Here is a 22,290-nt window from a genome sequence, read left to right as displayed (position 1 = left end):
TCTATCCGGCTGCCTGGCCTGATACTATTCTTTTAAGGCCAGCTTCTTTCTGCCCTAGCCCTTAAGTTCAATCTCCAGCATTGCTGGATTGGGTCCTCAATATACACCATTTTAGTTTTCAGTGAAAAACATCAGCCATCTCTTCAGATTGTACTCCTTCCACTCTGATTTTAGAAGGAGGTTCTTACCTCCGCCCCTCCGGATCTAGCTGTAGAATTTCTCTACCTCAGCATGAAGTCCTTGCAGACTCCAGCTCCAAAACATTCTGAGCCCACATTGGGCCTCCCCTGAGGCCTGACACCATGGTAGGATTTGGGGTGCATCTAAGGTCCCGTCCAGCAGTTCCTCCCTTCTCTAGGACATGCTCCATCCTACACAAAGCCTCCCCCAATGCCTCCTTCTGGATGGATTTGCCATTAACTAAATTCCTATTATGTGGCAGGCACTTTACCAGGAACTGGGAAAACACAGAGTAAGACTAGAGAGAGGAAATGGCAAGCCAGAAGGTCCTTTTTCCCTGCTGAGAGCAGAGGACTGACCAGAAGGTATGACATTAGCCCTATGAGACAGGATTTACTGGAAGCTCTCAAATTAATTTATATCATCAGATTTTTCTAGGCCTCACTTGCTGCCTTTACTGCAGTTTGTCTTTTATGTGTTGCCACAGTGACAACTAAGCCAAACTATATTGCAATTTTCCTCTCAGCACAGGACACATCTTTGAGCCTGGGAAAGAGGGTGCACAACAGGAGGGCCCAGGAGGCAGGAGGGCAGGGTCACTCCATGCCTTCTGCCCATGACTGGCAGTGCCGCCATCTTGGTTGGTTCATCTGTCCAAAGCCTGCAACTGCGGTCTTCATGACCTGCCCTCTCCCTGCAGAAGGGGGTTAGGAATAACACCCATTCCAAAACCAGACTGAAGGTCTTGGCCCACTTTTGAGGGTTTCCAAACCAATGCAGCTCAAGCTATCCTGCAGCTGTGCCTTTAAGAGAACGATGCAGGTAGCTGAGCTCATAGTTTATGAGTTCATCATGCAGAAGGTGTGGTCTCTTCTCCTTGCTTTTTCTTGGGCTGCCAGAGTCTGAAGACTTAGAGGAATTACTACAAAACGGCTCACCTTTGCTTTCCCCCAAGAAACACAAAAACACGGCAGTAAATATCAAAGTCTAAAGAGTCATTATATTTCAAGTGAGAGTACTGAATAGACACATTGCTCCCGTCCCTTACAGTTGTTTCTAGTCCTCAGGTCCTCAGCCCCTGGCTTAGGACACCTATTCTGGGCAGTTCCAGAGACCAACAACATTCATCAGTAGTGTTTGAACTACAGATTGTTATCCACCCCTCTTTACTGTGACTATGTTTGCAATGATGAAGAATTAGACCACCAACGGCTAATCCTCAGAACTTGGTCTTGGACCCAGTTGTAAATATCGCTTCTGCGATACACAGTCATGTGATCCTGGGCAAATTACTTAATTTCTCTGAGTCTCGGTTTCCTCATCTGTAAAATGAAGTTAACAATAGTACTCGCTTCCTACAATCGATGTGACAATCGAATGAGAGAGCGTACATAAAGACTGTAGCACATGCGTGGCACATAGCTGGTACCCAACACACGGCCCACTAACGTGCTCTGACTCTGGGATGGGACGGGCATAATATCCCTTTGACAGCCATTATCTACTGACAAGGAAGATCAAGAAAGGAACATTTTTGCTTATTAAAATTCCCCCGGGATACCTTGGTGGCTCAGTCGGTTGAGCATCTGACTCTTGGTTTTTAGCTCAGATCATGATCTCAGTTTCATGACTTCAAGTCCCACATCTGGTTCTGTGCTGGCAGCACAGAGCCTGCTTGGGATTCTCTCTCTGCCCTCTCTCTTTGCCCCTTCCCTGCTCATACTGTCTGTCTCTCTCAAAATAAATAAATAAATTTTAAAAAAGAAAAAAGAAAAAAATAATTAAAAGGTTCCCGCACTTCTTCCTCCTCTATTTTGCCCTTACTTCATTCTGTTGGTAGTCTGCCTGCTGCTCCCACCAAAATGTCAAGCTCCTTGAGGACACCAATTACGAGCCAGTGGTCAGCACAGTCTTTCTACATTCTTAGATAGTCAGTAAATATTTGTGCGTGGATGCATGGATATTTTTTTCAACTTACTAGCTGAATATGACTTCTACTGCTTATGGGTATCAGTACCCAAGAAATATATGTAGTCTAAGATTGGAGAGACATGGGTTTAATACTTACTCATTTCCCATACCTGCCACCTATTGTTTTTGAGGCATTAAATCCAAATTCTTTAGATCTTGCTGCTTTGCAGGACTGGGTTAGATTGCATATAGGAATTTTGCAAAGCAAAAAAGATGCATCACACCTATTTGCATCTCAATTTTTATTCCTTTCAAAAGGCTCTCGAAAGCCACATAGTCCCCCCGGCAATAACCATGTGCAAGGCAAAGAAATTAAGAACTTTGGCAGGGAAGACATTAAATTAGTCTCTGGAATGTAGCAAAAGACATATCCAGGGGTGTATTCTTTTTTTGCAATCTTTCTGACCCCCATCACAGACTCCGAGGAGAGCGAGTACTCATGGGGAAGGTTCCTCTTGGATAATGAGAGAAAATACATTAAAATCTTGTTACAAATCGCTGCTTGGTACTTTGGATTTGTTATACCATAGGTCAGACCGTGTTTCCATGCACAGTGGTGTGTAAAAAGCATCACTCCTGACAGCAACAAAAGCCTACGATATAGAGTTTCTAAGGCACAGAATCCCTTAGTAATAAAAAGCTGCAAGGCCCCAATAACCCCGCAATTCTCTTTATTCCCTTCCATCGGCGTCCCGGGGAAATCTACTGTGCTTCTCCCTTATAGTTTCGTGGTCTCTTAGGAATCATAGTGATAATGAGAGCTTGGGGAAGAGGTTGGGCGGGGGGGGGGAGCGGTGGATGAATATGAGCGGGCTATTATAGCCCAGGGTTGTTGTATTAAAAAGAGGAGTCTGGTTGGAAAGGAAGTAAAAGGCCCAGCCTGGCTTGTAAGGACTCTGAGGGAATCAGAATTCCAGATAGAGAATCCAGAGTGGGGCTTTGTTTGTATTTGTATTTAATTTGTTTTAATTGTTTGTTTGTTTGTTTGTTGTTTTAAGACTGGGTACATTTTCTCAGGGCCACGTGTAGATTTACTGCTTGGGGCGGAAAGACTGATGCAAAGATGGGTCTTCCTCTCTCATCAGGAAGGGTATCTGCCTTCAGTAAAGCCCCAGAGCCTATCAACAGGGTTTTGCCTGCCAACTGGACGGGACTGGGCGATTGTCATTCCTATTTTCGGAAGTCATTTCCTTGGGGAAGCCCTGTCCAGCTGACCCCTCTCAGCTTGGTGGCCCAGGGCACCCAAGGAAGCTCTTAACCTCTACCCACCAGAGCATGAGGCACTCACAATGGCCTGGAATTTCCTTCCCGTGTTTCGCCTAAAGTCCCCACAATTAGGTTGTGTCTGACAGGTATTTTCAGTGGGGAGAAGGGGAGGGTTGGAATGCACAGCATCATAAACACCCCCTTAGTAATAACTGATCTCTTACCAAGTCCCTCGCTACCTTCATGCCCCCGTCTTAGGGAAGCCTTCTTGGACATGGTAACCAAATGTATGCTTTCCCCAATCCCAGCCCCCCACAGTATTCCCTAGCTCTTGTCCCTGCTTTATTTTTCCCCACAGAACACTCTACCTTTGGACATAACTTACTTTTTATTTATGTGTTTATAGTCTTCTCCCACTAGGTCGTAAGCTCCAGGAAGGCAGGATTTTCGTCCACCTTGTTCACTGTATGCCCAGTACCTAGAGCAGTGGGTGGCACATGGCAGGCACTCAGTACGTATTTTTTTGAATCAGGACCTACAGATGGCCAAGTGCATTGCATCGATTACAGCCCCAAGCCAACCCTGCAGGTGAATGTTGGTCTCTGAGGGAACATGAGTGTCCTTTTCACGGAGAGGTAGGGTCACTCTCTGCCTTCAGAGGAGTGCTGCTCTCCCAGAGGGTGTTTTATCGGCCACTGTGTTAGTCTGTTAGTGGGAAGAGCCACTCTGCCTGGTTACAAGTCTCAGAATATCAGAATAAGTGGCATTTTCTTCTGTTTCTTAAGTCCAAATTTGGGAAAGAAAAAATTAAAAAAAGCCAGATCCAGCTCTCCTCCTTTTCTTACTTTCTCCCGGTTCGACTTGCTTTGGTCAAGAAGTCATTCCTGGGGGCGCCTGGGAGACTCAGTCAGTCGTTTAAACATTCAACTTCAGCTCAGGTCAAGATCTTGCAGTCCGTGAGTTCAAGCCGGGCATTGGGCTCTGTGCTGACAGTTCAGAGCCTGGATCCTGCTTCTGATTCTCTCTCCCTCTCTCTCTGTCACTCCCCTGTTCACACACACACACACACACTCTCTCTCAAAAGTAAATAAACATTAAAAAAAAGAAGAAGAAGTCAGTCTTGGCCTGAAGCTCGATCTCCTTGGAAAATGGCTGGTACCCCACTTTCTTGTTTTCACTGGGAAAGGTGACTGAAGAAGTCATGGTTCTCAGTTGCATAACAGAAATCCAAACTGGCTAATTTAAGTAGAAAAGATATTTATTGAAGAATGTTAGGTAGTTCACAGACTCTCTGAGAGGGCTAAAGAAACAAGCCTAGAAACAGCTAGAATAACACCCTAAATCACACCACAAAAGTGGTCCCAGGGAGACACCATTTTTGCCACTCCTGTGTTCAGACACTCCAGCTCACCCCCCCCCACCCCAACATCCCCAGCCTGGGAATCTCGTCCACACCATCTAGGAAATGGACCAATCAGCTGCCACTCTCACTTAAATGGGTTCACATAGCACCTGCTCCTTACATAATCAAGTTTAGAGTCTTTGGGGAGTGTGTCCCACTAAATAAACCAGGCTCATATGCTGGCCCCCTGGCAGCAAGGGAGGCTGGGAAAGCAAGTATCTGATCTTCTCCTGTGGCAAGAAGATGGGGTGTGCACTCCACAAAGGATTAAATGATCAAAAAGGTATGACATATGTCTACCTCACTGATATACTTGGTTCTCTTGGCCAAATGCCCTCTCACTGCACCTCACTGCAACATTAATATCTAAGAGTGAAATCTTATAGTCAGTCCCCTTTTCACATTAGAAGATGAACTTAGGTTAACAGACTTGTCCAAGGTCACACAACTCAATAAATATTATTAAACATTTTAATAAATAAAGATTATTCAAACTCCCATGCCACACTGACTCCACTGGACTTCACTGTCTTTGTCCATTGGTTGCCTCTGCTTTCCTAGTCTTTGTTATCTATATCCTCGTGTATATTTCCTTTTGGTCTCATCTCCCCTGTTACATGGTAAATTCCCGTTCTTCTCCCCTCAACCCACTGAATTAAGCTAGGAGGGACCCCAGAGATCTGCCTCAGATGCAGCTGGTTACCCCTGCAACAGCCATTCACCTGTCTTCCCTCGCTAACAGATCGTGGGCTTTGTCCAAGAGACAATGGGCTGGGCTTTGGGAATGAATGGCGATTGGTCTAAGGATAAGCATGTGACCCAGTTCTGGCCAATGGGATGTAAGGAGTAATCGGTCATGGAGCTTCTGGGGCTCCCGCGGCATAGAGAGGTGTGGGAAAGAATAGTGCCTTTCTGCTCCCTTTCTTCTAGCTTGAAACTGAGTCCTGTGAGGACAGGACGGCTGCCACACTAACCACCCCATTGGGAATGCTGGAGTAAGACCATTGAACCTCCGCGAGGTATGTGTGCACATGTTCCTTAGTGCTGCAGTGGGCTGCCTGTGCCTTTGGCTCTCAGTTAACCTGGTCCTTCTCCCCACCTATCCACGAGTTCCAGCAGCAATTCGTCCCGGCCCCCACCTCACCAGCCTGCCGTGTGCATCTCCTTTGGGCTTCCATCACCCCAGATTCCCTGACTGCCTTATCACCTCCCTGCCTCAAGGTACCATCCCTGCGCTCACCTGCTTCGTTCCACTCCTCTGGTGCCCCGCCTCATACTCCACCTTTGGCTGTCTCGAATACTCTCCTCTCAAGGAAACTGGACTTCAAAGTGGACAAAGTTCCCCTCACACCTAGAGGGAGGCGGTGGGATGCACCACACCGTAGCTGCAATAAATGCCACTGAGTTGTATGCTTTAGAATAGCTCATTGAATATATGTAAATTTCACTTAAAAAAAGTGCCTTTACTCTAAACCTGTTTTGCTCACTCCATTCTTTACTGTTAAGCCTGACCCTCCCTTGAAAGAATGCACCATTTCTCCGAATACACCTTATCTCTTGCTTCACTTGCACCTCTCCCTACTCAATAGAAGTCCTCAATATTGGGGCTCAATATTGTGGCTCAGCCAGTTAAGCCGCTGACTTCGGCTCAGGTCATGATCTCTCACTCGGTGAGTTCGAGCCCCACATGGGGCTCTGTGCTGACAGCTCAGAGCCTGGAGCTGCTTCAGATTCTGTGTGTCCTTCTCTCTCTGCCCCCTCTGCCTCTAATGCTCTGTCTCTCTCAAAAACAAATAAACATTAAAAAAAAAAAAAAGTCCTCAATATCAAGTCCATGAAAGGACTGTGAACTCCCTAAAAGTATTTGCAAAACTTTCAACACTGTATGTGCCATTACAAATATTTTAAAGGGGACTGTGATCTCCAAAAATATTAATGTAAAACACATGTAAAAAGGGGGGGGGGAATTGATGTATATTTGTATATATATGCATAGAGTATATCTAGAGTAGTAGTTCACAAGCTTCAGCGTGTCCAGAATCACCAAGAGGGCTTATTAAAAACACAGATTTCTGGACCTCCCCTCACAACTTTCTGAAAGTTTGGGGTGGAGTCTGAGAATTTGCATTTCTAACAAGTTCCCCAGTGATTATTTTGCTACTGGTCCAGGGACTAAGGCTGTTGTGAGCTCCATAAAAACTGTTAATATAATTGCCTCCAGGGAGGGGGAACGTTGTTGGCTGAGGGCGCAGATGGAAGGAATTTTCACTGTGTGCCCGTCTATATCTTTTGAATTACTATGTGAGTATATTACCTGCTCAGAAACAAACAAACTGGTTAAAAACAAAAAAAGAAAGAAAAACTGGTTAAAAACAAAAAAAGAAAGAAAAAAAAGAAATGAGAACATCACTAACCTCTTTAAATAACAAGAGACTCTTCTAGAAGGTCATCACCCTCTCCCTCTTTCTCCCTTTGCTTCTCATTCATATGCTGTGCGTCCACTCAATGTTACTTTATTCAAATAACCCCTGCTGCTGGGTACCAGAGCATATTTCCACCTTCCAAGAGGAGTCCTACTTGCGTTCAAATAGCTGAAAAGCACACTGACAAATTCAGTTGTCTATCTAAGAAAATAAAACAATAACGAAATACTGTTTTCCACCAATGAAATGAAAAGTTATTAAATATCCGAAATATGTTGGCAACCATTGGGGAACACAGACTTTTTGCACTACTGGTAGGAGCAAAAATTGGATCATCTCTAGAAGGCAATCTGGCCTTTAAAAATGTGCACAGCCTTTGACCTAATTAATTCCACTTATAGAAATAGAGCCTAAGGAAGCAGCGAGAGATGCATAAAAGCATTTATAATTAAGGATGTTCATCTCGGCATGAAAGACCAGAAAAAACCTCAATGTTGAACAGTCAGTGTTTATGAAATATACTGTGCCACATTTATCATGGAATCCAATATAACAATAAAAAATCATATTATAAAAAGATGCCTAACGACATGGAAATGTGTTCATGTTGTATTATCAGGTGACAGAATATAAATCCAGTGACAAAACAGCACTGCGGTATGTTTGGAAAATTATGAATACACAAAGTATTTAATAGTGGTTATCTCTGAGTACAATGATTATAGGTGGATTTTTATTTTCATTGTGCTCATCAATATTTTCAAACTTTCCACACGGATTGTATATTGCTTTTATCTTAAAAAAAAATGGGGGAGGGGTCTTAAGTTGACATTAATTATACTTCCTAGTATGAGAACCATCATAACCGGTCAGATACGAGGCCTCTGAAGGAGAGTCCTCGGGAAATGCGGTCAACTGCCCGTCCTGAGACACCGCTCCCTTGGGCTGCGCAAGAGCTTTTCACTCCAGTTTCCATTTCTGCTGCTGCTGGTTATCAGGGCAGCACCCAAGGGAGGCACCACAGTGGTGCCCAGCCCATGGCCAAGGCCTCAGCAGAGCCTGCAGTATATGAGTCCACCCAAACCAGCGGCTGAGGGCAAAACATGGGTGCGGGTTCTAAGACAGGAGAGTGTGTCCCAACCTGCATCCTGGAATGCTGGGTGGTTTGTGGTTAACCACACGCCCTGAAGAGCCGGCAGGCTTGAGGCCAAGTGAGAATGGAGTGTGGGAGTGAGTCATGGGAGTGAGAAAAAAAGAAGTGTAGTAATTAAGACGGAGACTTAAGTCGAAACAGTGTAGGAGTCGATACAGGTGGGGATACAGACTGACTTAGGCTAACTTTGAAGAACCAGTTTTTCCACCAGGGAACTGGATTTTTATAGGTTTTGTAGCCTCCCCCCACCATGCTTACACAGAGCCATTGTTTAAAACAACACCACAAAGGAGCCCCTGGGTGGCTCAGTGGGTTAAGCATCCGACTTCGGCTCAGGTCATGATCTCTCAGCCTGTGAGTTCCAGCCCTGCGTTGGACTCTGCTGACAGCTCAGAGCCTGGAGCCTGTTTCAAATTCTGTGTCTGCCTCTGTCTGCCCCTCCCCTGCTCATGCTCTGTCTCTCTCTGTCTCAAAAATAAACATTAAAAAAATTTTAAAACAACACCAACAAAATTGTGATTCTGAGAAAATGCCCAATCTGAAGAACTTACATATGATTCAGGCCTCAAGGGGACTTCTTAATATTTGCAAAGCCCCTAACGTTTTTCTTCACAGCCATTGTCCAAGGTAGACTGGCCATGGCACGGGCCCTAGACTTTAAAAAAAGAAAACAGCTGAGGAATTAAAGTCAAGTTTCTACAACTCGGCCATGTTGAAAAGTGACACTACAAGATCTCTCGTGTTGGTTAGTTTACGCCTCAGGTAGTTTCCAGTTCCAACCTCTGTGAACTTCCATGTGCTGATTTTTTTTTTTTTTTTTTTGCAAAGATTAAAGCTGTGATTCAGTAGAAGGAGCACAGGATTTGGAAGAACTACTACCCACCCAACTCTGCAACCGTCCAAACACCATGCAAGTTTGAGTACTAGCCCCGCACTTGAGGGAGTCGATTAACCTGTTTGAGCGGTAGTTTCCTTGTACGTAAAGTATGTACATTTCCTCCAACAGAAATTTATTGAGCACCTACTCTACCTCAGAGGCTGTGCTAGACACTGGGGACCCGGCCGTGAGCCAGTTCCCACCGCCATAGGGATTAAATCGTTTTATGGCCACAGTCTGTCTCTCCACTCGTCAAGCTAAAAATGCTTTTTACATTTTTGGATTAGTGACATAATTAAAAGAAGGCTATTTTGTGACTTGTAAAAAATTATATAAAATTGCAGTTTCAGTGCCCACCGACCAAATTTCATTAGAACAGGATCCCATTCATGAGCTGATGTAGTGTCTGCCGCTGCCTCCATGCCCCAGGGGCAGAGTTGAGCAGTAGTAACTGAGATTATATAACCCACAAATCTGCAAATATTTACTATCTGGCTCTTTACAGAAAAAAAAAAATGTGCTCGGGGCGCCTGGGTGGCTCAGGCGGTTGAGTGTCCAACATCAGCTCGGGTCACGATCTCACAGTCCGCGAGTTCGAGCCCTGCGTTGGGCTCTGTGCTGACAGCCAGAGCCTGGAGCCTGCTTCAGATTCTGTGTCTCCCTCTCTCTCTCTCTGCCCCTCCCAAGCTCGCACTCTGTCTCCCTCTCTTTCTCCCTCAAAAATAAACATGAAACAAAATTTAAAAAAATTTTTAAAAATGTGCTTACCCTTGGACCAAGGTAACTATAGACTCAGAAAACCTCTATGAAATTAAAAGAGGCGAGGAATTTGTTTAAAAGGTGGATATTGAAATGCTCCATTGCTTTACCTGGCATTTTGTAGCATCAGCTCCCAAAGCTTAGTGTTCCCAGGGCTCAATGGGCTGTGGGTCCCTACCCAGCGAAAGAAGCAGGTGGCTCGGGAACTTCAGTGGCTCCTGCCTCCACCTACACGATGCAGGCCCTCTAGCCCCTCCCAAGTCCCCCTGGCATTCCAGTCTTGGAGGGAGACTCCTGGGTTCTCAGACTGCCCTCTGGGAATACGTGGGTATTCTTGCCCGGGGCGCTGTTTCCATGACACCAAAGGAGCAGGGACCATCATGGAGCTCCCCTTTCTGCTATCCTCACACGCAAGAGAGAGGCTTTGCTGTACCAGAGCATAAGGACAATGCCCCTCCTCCATTCAGTGTCCCTGCAAGTGAACTTGAAAACCAAAGCACACAGCTACTGCTTCCATCTCCCTGAGATCGTGAGAAAATGGCCCCTTCAGCCCCTGCCTGCTGCCCGTCCCCCTGGCCTGGGAGAGGAGGCCAGAGTTCGGCACTGCCCTGCATCTGTGCAAATCTCTCCTCCTTCCCCTCCCCCAGCGTTGACTTTCCCCTCCCCTTCCCTCATGCAAACCACCTGGTGCCTGTATTGACTGCTGAAGGGGTGTGCTTTGGTTTTATAATCGGCTGAATAATCTCTATGGTATGCAGATGGCGTTTCCTAATCCACCTCCCAGTCAGCCACCCACCCCCTGGTCTTTCTCCTGTCACACACGAGTCAGGGAAGTCAGCCCCTGCCTCCTCGGACAGGCCCCAGGCAGGTCTGTTAACGCATCAGCGCCATGCCAGTATCTAGGCCCAGTATGCCACTGGTGCCAACACGGCAGGAGCCTCTGGTTCCCTGTTGGGGCACGCTGGCCTCCCTAACCATCAGGTTGGGGCCCTGACCTCCCGCCTGGCTGTAGTCTGCCCCTGCGGCATGGGCTGACCCCTGTCCCTGAATTCCCGCCCACTTGGGCTCTGCCAGCGACATCCTGCTGTGAAGGCTCCGGTGTCCCCGGGTCTGTGAACCTCCTTTGGCAAAGGCCCTGCTCCACCCATCAGGACTCACGCACCATTTCTCAACCTTGCCTGAGCTCCTCGGACCCAGTGCATCTTGCATGCATGACTGGGTCCGCACCCTTAACTGTCCCCTGCCCTCCCGTGCCTGGACTTCCCATCCCCAATTCTTAAGGAGCATCTTCAGCTCCCTTCTTTAGCCCAGAAATTCACCAGCTTGTGTAAGACAGGGGTTCTGGCATGGAACAACCCTTCTGTTCCATTAGTTAATTCCAGCCTTTTCCAGGCTGGCTTCCTTCCCTCACCCTGAAGGACCCGTGCCATCAACGTCCCAGCATGGCTCAGGGCCCAAACCCATTTAACTATGGTGGCAGCCGGGGTCATGGCTTGCTTCCAAGCTCTAGCAGAGCAGAACAAAAGGTGGGGAGACAGGTGGAAAAGGCAACTATCCACACACATCACACCGTCTCTGGGTGGGCTCAGAACCTGGGGTGGGCCCAGCTTAATGGGAAAAGGCAGCCAGCAACTCAGGAGATGAGGGGAGAGGAAGGGAGACAGAGCAGACCCGCGCCCCTCAGCAGGGGCTCTTGGAGGAAAGGCACCATCTACATTTGTTTCTGTACCTTTAAGGAGGCAAGAAAGCAGAGACAAAGGGACAGAGGAGAGTGTGCACACAGGACTCTCAAGCGATTCGCCAAATCCCCCTGGCTTCCCTGCCCTATTTCCAAGTGTGTGGATAGATCCAGTTTCTCTGTTGTTCCTCAGTCCCTCCTAATCCAGGATATGATTATATGAAGCAGATTAAAGGTGTCTTTGACCAATGTAGGGCCCGCTGGACCTCTGGAACTGGTTTTGTGAGTCCGTGTTCATTTTAATTCCATTAGCAAACTTGGACTTGCTCATGCTGACTACTGATTCTTGATGACAAAGTGAAAACGGATGCAAAGTTTTACAGCAAGTTTGTAACCTGTAAGGGGACGCTGTCCCTCCAGCAAGGCCCTTAAAAAGCAAGCTCTCAGAGGCTGGTGAGCAGAGAATGTTTCAGGAAAATTCTTTCATGGGGTGGGAAGTTGGATGGGGGACTTCCAGGGTCCCTTCTAACTCAAAGTTTCTATGTCTCTAAGGTTACTGGATGCCAACGTGCGGGGCCAGAAAGACCATCTAACAAAAGCGGTTTAAAAGAGACTTGACAACGGTGTTTTACCCAGAGCAAAGTGTGCCCAAACATTTCAAACCAGAGCTGTCGACAAAGAATGTGTTTGCAAACCAGACAGAATTTAAAATAAACTTCAGCCGGCAAATGATAAACCTTCCCTAAAAAGGTAATCAGATAGTGAGTGAACGAACTTTGGAAGTGGTGTTAGAAAAGATTTCTACACCATCCAACATGCTCTCACACTTTCACCTCCCAATGGATCTGTGCCCTTGTTTGGGGGGCAGGGGGTCAAAAAATTGGAAAAGTTAGGATTGTTGAGTCCTACTCAGCGGGCAGCTGTGGGAAAGCAGCAAGCAATGGAATATGCTGTGACAGCTTGGAAAAGAAAAGCCAAACAGGCTAAATCCTGAGGATTGTGGTGTGGGAAGAAAGGCATAGAAGGTGGGCAAGGGGAGGTCCCAGGGCCATGCGAGCAGGCGTGGCAGGACACGTCAGTCCAGCGGCTGGTACCCAGGGCAGGTGGGCAGGGAGTCGCTTACCCTTCTCTTCTCTCACTGACGCCATGCTAGATCTTCAAGGCACCATATTTGGAAAAGTCCTCCTTCCTCTGAGGCTCATACCATTCGTCTGCACTAACTTCAACCTTTTTGGCCTGGGGAGGGGAGGAAAATTTGGCTTTGACTAAATATATTTTTTTAATATTTTCACTGTGAAATGGATGGTCCTTACAAAAAAAGTGTGCCTGACATATATGTACAGTTCAAAGAATAAAAATAAAGCCGGGCACCCACACAATACCACCCAACTCAAGGAATTCGAATATGGCCGATACCTTGACACCCTTTGTGTACTCGCTCCTTCCCAATTGGCTCTCCACCCCCACCCCCTCCGGGCAAGCCACTGACCCCACACATGTGTTGTTCACTCCCTTGCTTTTCTTCCCAGTTTTAATCCATTTATAATGGATCCCTAACCACTATATTACTATATTACCACTATACTACTTAATGGTGCCTTTTGAAGTTCATATGATGAATCTATACTAATTTTCTAAAAATTAAAAATTTTTTTAATGTTTATATTTATGAGAGAGAGACAGAGAGACAGAGAGCGAGGAGGGGAGGGGCAGAGAGAGAAGGAGACACAGAATCTGAAGCAGGCTCCAGGCTCTCAGCTGTCAGCTCAGGGCCCACCGCAGGGCTCGAACTCACAAACCACGAGATCATGACCTGAGCCGAAGTTGGACACTTAACCGACTGTGCCACCCATGCGCCTCTGAATACTCAGTAATTATAGTCTTTCTGCTCTTTATGTTCCGCGGTATTTTTGAAATTCGTCCATGCTGATATATGTAGCAAGAGTTTATTCATTGTGTCTGCTACATAGGATTCCATTGTCTGATCACAGCACAGTTACTTCTCTATTCTATTGTTCATGGACATCTGGGTTGTTACCTTTTTTGGTTATTATAAACAAAGCTGTTAGGAGCATTCTTGTACATGGCTCCTATGGAACATGTGTAAGAATTCCCGAGGGCACAGCTACTCAGGGCATGATCCGCAGACCCGCTGCTGGCGCCCAGACTGCCATTGCCTTACAGTGAGTTAAGGGACTTGCACCAGAACATGAAACAACTACATTTCTAAGTGCACTGTGTGGCTGGGCTGGCACTTTTTCCACAGCAGAACTCCGTTGCGAAGGAGCAGTTGAGTTACATTCTGGCACAAGCGCCTCGTTTCTTTTTACCTCTGGTGCCTTGCTGAGCACGAGGTGCCCTTTCCCTTATTTCTTCACCTTCATCTACCGACTTCTGGGCCACCTCTCCCCAGCCAGTGAGGACTCTGGCTCCTCATTCAGTCTCCATGTTTTGCTCAACAAAAATCTGTTGAATGGATGGATGAATGGATAGATGGATGGATGAAAGAATGGTTTGCCCTTCCCCACCCACACCTCTACCTCGGGAGCTTCCATGTTCTTCCACGAACCTCATCTCCCCAGTTGACTTGTCCGGGGTGGAGGAGGGGCAAGCCCTGACATGCAAGATGGGAGAATCAAAGACTTTTCTGGAATTTTTCATCCTGGAACCAGTAAAGGAAGTCGCTCTGTCTCCAATGGGAAACCTACGATCCATCAGCAACCTCTTCACCAGCTTGGGAGGAAGCAGGTCTGCCATGACAGAGGATTGAATCAAGGAGCAGAGAAACAGAGTAGAAACAAGAATAGGAGCTAGAACCTGGCAGCTCCTTGGTCCCTGATTCGACCATGCGGAGCCTGGCTGCGTGCCTCCTGCCCTTTCCACAAGGTTACTCGGCCTCATTCTTGGCTTCTCCATTTTGCCTGAGCAGATTGGAACTGTGTTTCCATGTCTGGAAAGAAAATAAATACTCCACACTTCAGCCCTCATAAGCCGCAGAAAGCTGGAATCAAGATGGACCTTTGGACTGCAAAGCTGGCTTTTACGGATATTTTTGAAGAATGGCTGTCCTCTGGATTTGTGTTGGTACAAACACCAGACCAGAACCAAAACCAAACCAAGCAAAAAATTACAGGCAAATGGGAGATCGGAAGTCACCGTATTGTAGGAAGGGGTCACTCCAGTCTTTCTCAACACCACTCAGTGGTTTGCGTGGGGTACGGTCATGACCTCACGTGTCTCAACATTGATCTCACACCAGGCCTGCCAGGCCCTCTTTACCAGGGGTTTTCCTCTGTGGTACAGCATTCGAATTACCACGTGACACCACCAGGAAGGCTGTTTTCCCCCATCCAAATAGAACCCACACGCATGTGGAGGGGAACACAGCTAAATAGCAAACGTCCAGGAAGCAAGTTTGACAGCAGCTCGGACAGTCGGGGATGCGTTGATAAAAGGAGACGAGAGGAAGCACTGAGCAAAGGGCTCTAAGAAATAGCAGGAGTCTCCTGAGGAACATTCGATCCAGCAATAATTGCTTTAAAAGCCAGAGGGGCTTCTAAATTATTTTACCGCAGAAATTGAAAGCTCTTTGCAGGCATTTCATCTTCGTTCAACCCGAAGGTGGACATGAAACACAATTAAGTCACGATCGTGGTGTCAGGAGTGGATGGAACAGATCGGGCGGCCCCACCCCTCACTCCTAGATGAGCACCTCGAGTGTTCTTGGGTCACCTGGTCATGGTCGGTTCTGGGATCTGCCCAACCTGGGCATGCCCCTGTGGTAGATGATCTTGGCGCTCCTCCAAGACTCTCTCAGGTCTCTTTTGATGGGTTCTGCACCCTCCCTTCAATGTTTTCTCTCTCTTTACAGGGCTGCTTCCAGGCTATGGAAACCCCTTTTCCCCATGACTGGAAGAGCTGAAAGTGGCTGGCCATTTAACCCCCCGATCCCATGGCCCTTAGCCAATAAATGAGGGTGGGGGAGTGTGAAAGCCCCTTTCCTTGACTCAGACTGGAACAGCTCTACCTCTCCCACTGCTTGTGGGGAGCAGGTATTTGAGAACTTGGAAAAGTAAACAGTAGCAGGTGGACGGGGTGGGGAAAGACAGGGATTCAAAATACCACTGTCCTGGTGGTGAGTTTGCCGTTATTTTTCCCTCTGATAGCTCCCTGCCTGCACTCAAAGCAGCTCAAAATCCAGAAAAGGACAATGGGTCACAGACGGTGAGTGCTCCGGGGTGGGGACAGGGGGACACTCTAGTTCTGGCTCAAAGCAGAAAAGGGAATCCTAACGGTCAGAGAGAGGGGGCCAAGTGTACTACTTCACTGTTTTCTCTCTCTTCCTTTCTGCTTCTCTATGTCCCAGCCTCCAAGCAGTCCCATGACTGCTTGGTATATAGGGCAAGGTGTATAGTAACTGGTATACAGAACCAGGGCCTGGGATATAGTACCAAGGTCAAGGAGTACTAGCGATGAACACTGATGCACGAATGATATTTACTGAATGATATTTTTTGGCTCAGGATTGGCCGTCTCAGGTGTGGATGAATGATGTGGAAGCCAGATGATGGGGTTAGAAAAGAAGGCTGTACTTCTGTGAGTCTTAGTTACCTACTCCCACTTGAGAGCATCACACATCATTCTCATTCCTCCTCCTTCTCTCTCCCGTCTTTTCCTCTCTCAGTCAAAAGAAGAGATGAGTGTGTATCCGGGAGGATGTGTTTTGCAGGAGTTGAAAACGAGTAGGACTCATTACCTCCCTCTCGGCTTCAAGCCCAGACTGAGAACCCTATTAAATAAGTCAAATAATCTGTAAGTTAACAAAAGCTGTGGGTAGAAAGAGCACTGACCTTGGAATCAGAAGGCCTGGATTCAAACCACTGTTATGTCTCTTGTTAATTCAATGGCAGTGAGCAAACATCTTCTACTCTGTGGCCTTCAGTCTGTTCTTAAATTGCGTCTCAATTAGGGGTAATAATACCTGCTGGAAGATTCATATGCTGACATCTGTGCAGACACCTGGTACATATTAGGTGTAAATATTGTGGGACTTGGTATTAATTTTTATCTCCTAGCGACTCAAGATTTAAGCTAGACGAAGGGAAGAAAACTCAAAACATGTCAAAAGTAGAATTTCAAAGCTGGAGTTGATGTGACCTCTCACCTGTGTGAGGATGAAACCGGGGTCCAGAGGGGTTAAGTAATTTATCTAAAGCCACCTAAGTTAGTTACAAAGCTGGGGCTAGAATCTGGTCTTCACCAGCTGGTTCTCCGTGTTTTCCTGCTACCACATGTGCCATTATGTTTGGTGAGTGAGTTAGGCCTGGCAGCCTCCTTCATGCCAGACTGGCAGTTCTCACAAAGGTGAATTAGGCTGAGAGCAACTGAGATGACAATATGTCATACAGCCCCAGCCGGCATGCCATACAAGTTAAAGGGATTTCAGGATCCAAGGGGAAAGAGAGGCCCTCTAATGAGCCCTACAGGATATTTGGCGAGGAAGGAAAGATAACAAATACCTGGTGTAATGGATTTACTATGCGACCCAGGCTCCTTAGGGTACAAGGAGAAAACAACTTTATTCTTTCTCACCATTACCTTTTAACCCCAATCCGGGGATCCCTCTCCCCAGCCCCGAATGACAGCTCAAGTGGGCCTATGCGCTTCCCAGCCACTTTCACAGTTAAGTAATTGTATCATTTTCAGATCCGGAAAAGGCACCGTCAGATCGAAACCAAGACATCTATCTCACGTCCAGTTTAAAGTACATCCCATCTCCGGGCGCCTGGGTGGCTCAGTCGGTTGAGCGTCCGACTTCGGCTCAAGTCATGATCTCGCGGTTTGTGAGTTTGAGCCCCACGTCGGGCTCTGTGCTGACAGCTCGGAGCCTGGAGCCTGCTTCGGATTCTGTGTCTCCCTCTGGCTCTGCCCCTCCCCTGCTCATGCTCTGTGTCTCTCTGTCTTTCAATAATAAATAAACGTTAAAAAAATTTTTTTAAGTACATCCCATCTCCAGCTCCATCCCGAACCTCCAACTGCAGACAAGAGATAGAAGTAATTCAATGGTCGCTCTGCATTCTTTCTGCACTTGTCTCTCCCTCTGCTTCCCCCTGACCATATATCCAAGGTAAGGATGCCCAGGCTTATCCTGGGTAGTGGTGAGAGAGCTTGTGGTGGGAGAAACAGTAAGTGGGCCAAAAGGTCTTATTCAGCTGGTGCCGTTGTAATCTGCCCTTGGTGAGCTCTGTGTGGTCAGTGCCCAAACACTGGGTCTTCCTCAAAGAAAGTGCTTTTGTGGGTTTGCTCTCTAGTTCCTCCTCATTCCTCCAAAGTCACACTGATAGGATCCTCTTCTGCTGGGGCCACCTTCTTCTTATAGGTCATCTTCTTGGGCCAAAACTTTCAGGGCAACTCAAGCCAGATCTCCCCTTCCACTGGTGTCTGCCATATGCAGGAATTGTAAGCTGCCCCCAAGAACTTTCTCAAGGTCTCTCCAGTAGCAGCACGTGGCCACATCTCAACTGAGCTGCAGGAGAGGGACAATGGGAGATGTCAATTTCCCCTTACGGTTGCACCGTCTTCCATGTTAATGTTTTTCAAACTCCCATCACTTGGCTTGAGTCACACGGGAGGGGAGGAGAAGCACATAGCACCCTGCCCACTGGGCCAACTGTTTTCATCCATTTCTCTGTCACTGTCTCCTTTTCTTGAATGTGGGCTGAAAAAGGATGATAGGCTAGGGTTTTTGAAGATATCTTTTAGTAAGCCTTAGCATGTCTCTTTAGGATACATGATACTGATCGTTCACCTGGGGACCTCTCTAAGACCTGGAGCATCTCTATGTTCTGTCACACCAGACTTTTACATCATGGAATACGTGTAACTTGTGGGGATATAAAATATATCTGAAATTCTGATTCATCTGCCTCCTCTTTTGTTACTCATTGGAAAGGTAGGAATGAATCACTGTGGACCATTTTAGTTGGTTCAGTTAGCAAAAGCTTTGATGTCCTTCATGAGCTGATCCTCTCTGATCATAAAAGTTCTGGTCATAACAGGACGAAGACCATAGGCAGCATCTATTGGAAATCTGTGCCCTTCTACCTGAGCACAGAAGTAAAGGACCTTGCCCACAGAAGGGAGGCCCGGAGGGCCCGTGTGCCACCAGTGACCCCACACTCGTGTCCTTACTCCCAGACACACACCAGCCCGAATGCAGATGCCCTTCTTGATTTGCTTTAGTCAGGAAAGGAGGAATTAACTTTCGAAGACATGAAGACACCTTTCACAATCTGAAGACAAGAAAGGATGGAGGGAGGAGGGGGGAGGGAGAGAGGAAAGGAACCAAAGATGGAACAGGGACATAGAGAAATTGGCATCATGAGGGAAATAAACCTCAGGAAGGGTAATGGGACCCCTTTTTTCTCCTCAAATCTTTCCCCGAAAACTCCAGCTTCACTTAATTTTTCATCTGTTTCAGAAACACTTAAAATTCTCACTTAAGATCAAAAAGGGTATTATTAATAATGCATCCTACTTATATCATGCTTTCTACTTTTCAAAGTGTTTTGTGGCTTTCAATTCTCATAAGCAGCCTGTGGGGTAGATAGGGCAGGCACTCTTGTGATTGAAGTTAGCTAAGGTTCAGAGAGGTTCAGTGAATTATCCAAGGTCACACAGCCAGGTAGTAACAGAACCCAGGCTAGGAGTCAGAAACTCTTATGCCTCTTCCTGCTCTTTTCTCTCTACTTCCTTGGATCACCTCTCAGGAAATGCCAAAGACAGTTTCAATGGTGTAAATTAAAATGTAAAGTCAGTCAAGTGGCTATAGAGTTCCCTCAGCATTAGTGTAGAGGACAGCTGTCAAAATGACAGTCCTGGGACATCTTGGACACTTTATTACCTAGACACCCAACTCTTCAAGAGACAGGTAGAAGCCTATAGAACTTTGAGTCTAAACTTTTCATGGGAATAATGAAATCAATTAGTGTATCAACTAACATTTTCTGAATAGAATAGAAAATGCCACACTGCATCACACAGGAAGATGAAGCCTTGTTTTGCAAAATTTTTATTACTCTGTCTGTGTGTGTGTGTGATGTGGAAGGTTTATTTTTTTAACCATGGGTCACTGTCAAAAATATTTGGAAATTCTGCTTTACGGAATAAGTTCTAGCCAAACTTCTCGCTGTCACAGTTAAATGCTTTTACATTCCCCACAGATGTAAAATAACGGAAAAAATACTTTGGCTTTTTTTTTTTAATGCAATAAACAAAATTGGGGGCTATTTTAATAAAAATCCAATTAAGCAGAATGCTCAGGGAATTTACTGTCCTGGTTAATGGAATCTTTGAATCTCTGCATTAATGAGGACAGGCTGAAAACCCTGTCAAGACGCAGAATCACAGAACTTTGTAGGTGGACGAGCCCTTGGAAATTGGTTTTCACCAGCCCCCTCATTCCCCTGCTGGTGGCCCAGAAGGAGGGAACCACTTGCCCTGGGCCCTGCAGACGGGAGAGGGTGAAGACCAGACCCGGGCCCACGAATCACCAGCTCAAAGCTCCTGTGAGTTTGAGCTGAATCTCAGTGAAATCGTCCATAACCCTTGGGGTTCCTTCTTAATGTAAAACCCCGGCTCTCAGTTTGTTGTTGCCATTGTCTCTTCTCATAGGTCAGTGCAGTTGATTTACAGAATTTAGAGCAAATACCAAAGATCTGCTGTAGCATCAAAAGGCTGGGGTGGCTGAGCCCCTCTCTTTCTCCAATTTATTAGAGTTCATTTTTCTTTGTTTGCTCTGATCTTGTTTCTTCACAGGCACAATTAGTATTCCAGACACAGGATGAGAACTTTTTTTTTATAGTATATTTTTTATATTGCTTGAGCCTGAAAGAGGCTGTTTGCATTCTTGAAACTCTCTAAACCACCCTATGACCCCAGTTGGCCACTGTCCCTGCATATGAACACGTGCCGTTCTCTGTGCACATATCTCTCAGTGCATATCTACCAGCACCTACTATGTGGCAGGCACTAGACCAGTCACCAGGGATGCAGTAGGGAACAAAATGGAAAAATTCTTGCTCCCACAAAGTTTATATTCCAATGGTGACAAATAGACAAACAATAAAAAAATACTCCGGTAAGTGGTGTGTCAGACAGTGTTAGGTATGAAGGCAGAAGGGGGAAAGCAAGATGTAGGAAAATAGGGATTGCTGGGGGTGGGTCATTACTATTCCATAGGCACTGGTCCGGGAAGGTCTTGCTAATCAAGATACAGAGACCTGAAGGAAGTAAGAGAGTGAGGCAGGTCAGAAGGGAGGTGCTGGCAAAGAAAAAAAACAGTAAGGGAACAGCATTTTAAGTATCAGGCTTACAAATACTTTCCATCAAGTACCAATGTCTGACTTGGATTTCTGTTTTTAATTTTTTTTTAATGTTTATTTTTGAGAGAGAGAGAGAGAGACAGACAGAGCATGAGCAGGGGAGGGAGAGAGAGAGAGGGCCACACAGAATCCAAAGCTGGCTACAGGCTCTGAGCTATCAGCACGGAGCCCGATGTCGGAGGCTTGAACTGATGGATCACAAGATTATGACCTGAGCCGATGTCGAACACGTAACTGACTAAGCCACCCAGGTGTCCCCAATATCTGACTTGTTAAATCCTCCTCACCAGTGACACAGTCCTAAAAGTTATTCGTTGTCGATTTAGGGATAAGACAAGTTGCATTGATTCATTCCATTCACAAGCATAAATGCCAAATGCAGAGATTCTGTAATGAAAGATATAGATGGTCCCTAAGCCCCTCAGGAGTAGTGACCAATCAAAAAATCACTATCCACAATGGTCAGGGCTACGATGGTAGTAAGAGCATTGCAGAGGAAAGAAAGCATGAAAAATCTTCCAGAATAGGAGGAAGGGAGAGTTTCAAGCAGAGGAAGTAACAGGCTTGTGTAAAGGTACAGGGGCAGGAGAGTGGATGCTACATTCCAGGGCTCCCAAATTGGTATGACTGGAAGGTGAGTCTCAGGAAATGAGGACAGAATTGGGAGTAAATGTGGATGCCACTGTGCTCTCTGGAACACCATCAAAAATCTTTTCTGGTTGCAGCCCCCAAAAAGCAGGCTGAGTTGGGGAAAGTAGTGGAGTGAGTGGGAAGGCTCTGGACAGGTAGATGGGGCCACACTATAAAGTCGCAAATTTAAATATTTGAAGCAGAAGAATGATTTGATCAGATATGCCTTTTATGAAGATCCTTTGGTACACAGAGGATGAAAAGGAAGGAGAGACTGGGAGCAGGAGAATCAGTGAAGAGGCTGAAGGGGCCCACAGGTCCAGAGTAATGCAGGCAAGAAAGACAGATGGTCCCCTGAGAGGCTGACAGAAGACACGGAAAGAGTGAGATGGAATTGCCGCCATGTCAAGGACAGGATGGACACAAACTGGTGACAGATGCGATAACGGGGCATGAGAAACAAGTTTAGGGGAAAAGGGAGTGATTCTCTCATAGAAGACAGAGGTGGGAAAGAAAAACTATGTCCTGAAGGATGTTTGGAATTTCTCAAATGACACCATTGTCATAGAAACAAGGACTGTTACTTTCACAGATAATGGCTTTAATGTGTAATTGTAGAACTGGACGG

At 46.4% G+C, this 22,290-nt stretch overlaps 1 long non-coding RNA gene across 4 annotated transcripts; it reads left to right on the top strand.

Annotated features, from left to right (window-relative positions):
* Positions 1-5,612: 5,612 nt before the first annotated feature.
* LOC113592492 (uncharacterized) lies at positions 5,613-17,651 on the top strand. Of its 4 annotated transcripts, none has more exons than XR_008289577.1 (7): positions 5,613-5,778; positions 9,164-9,310; positions 11,904-12,102; positions 12,202-12,399; positions 15,816-15,873; positions 16,173-16,245; positions 17,356-17,651. It is a non-coding gene; the product is annotated as an uncharacterized LOC113592492 (long non-coding RNA). The 4 variants fall into 4 exon arrangements; XR_008289575.1 differs by having other exon boundaries at positions 9,164-9,319; XR_008289576.1 differs by lacking the exon at positions 11,904-12,102 and having other exon boundaries at positions 9,164-9,319.
* The last annotated feature ends 4,639 nt before the right edge of the window (positions 17,652-22,290 follow it).

The sequence above is a fragment of the Acinonyx jubatus genome, chromosome A3 (assembly GCF_027475565.1).
Source record: "Acinonyx jubatus isolate Ajub_Pintada_27869175 chromosome A3, VMU_Ajub_asm_v1.0, whole genome shotgun sequence".
Taxonomy (NCBI): domain Eukaryota; kingdom Metazoa; phylum Chordata; class Mammalia; order Carnivora; family Felidae; genus Acinonyx; species Acinonyx jubatus.
This window is presented reverse-complemented; position numbering and strand designations above follow the sequence as displayed.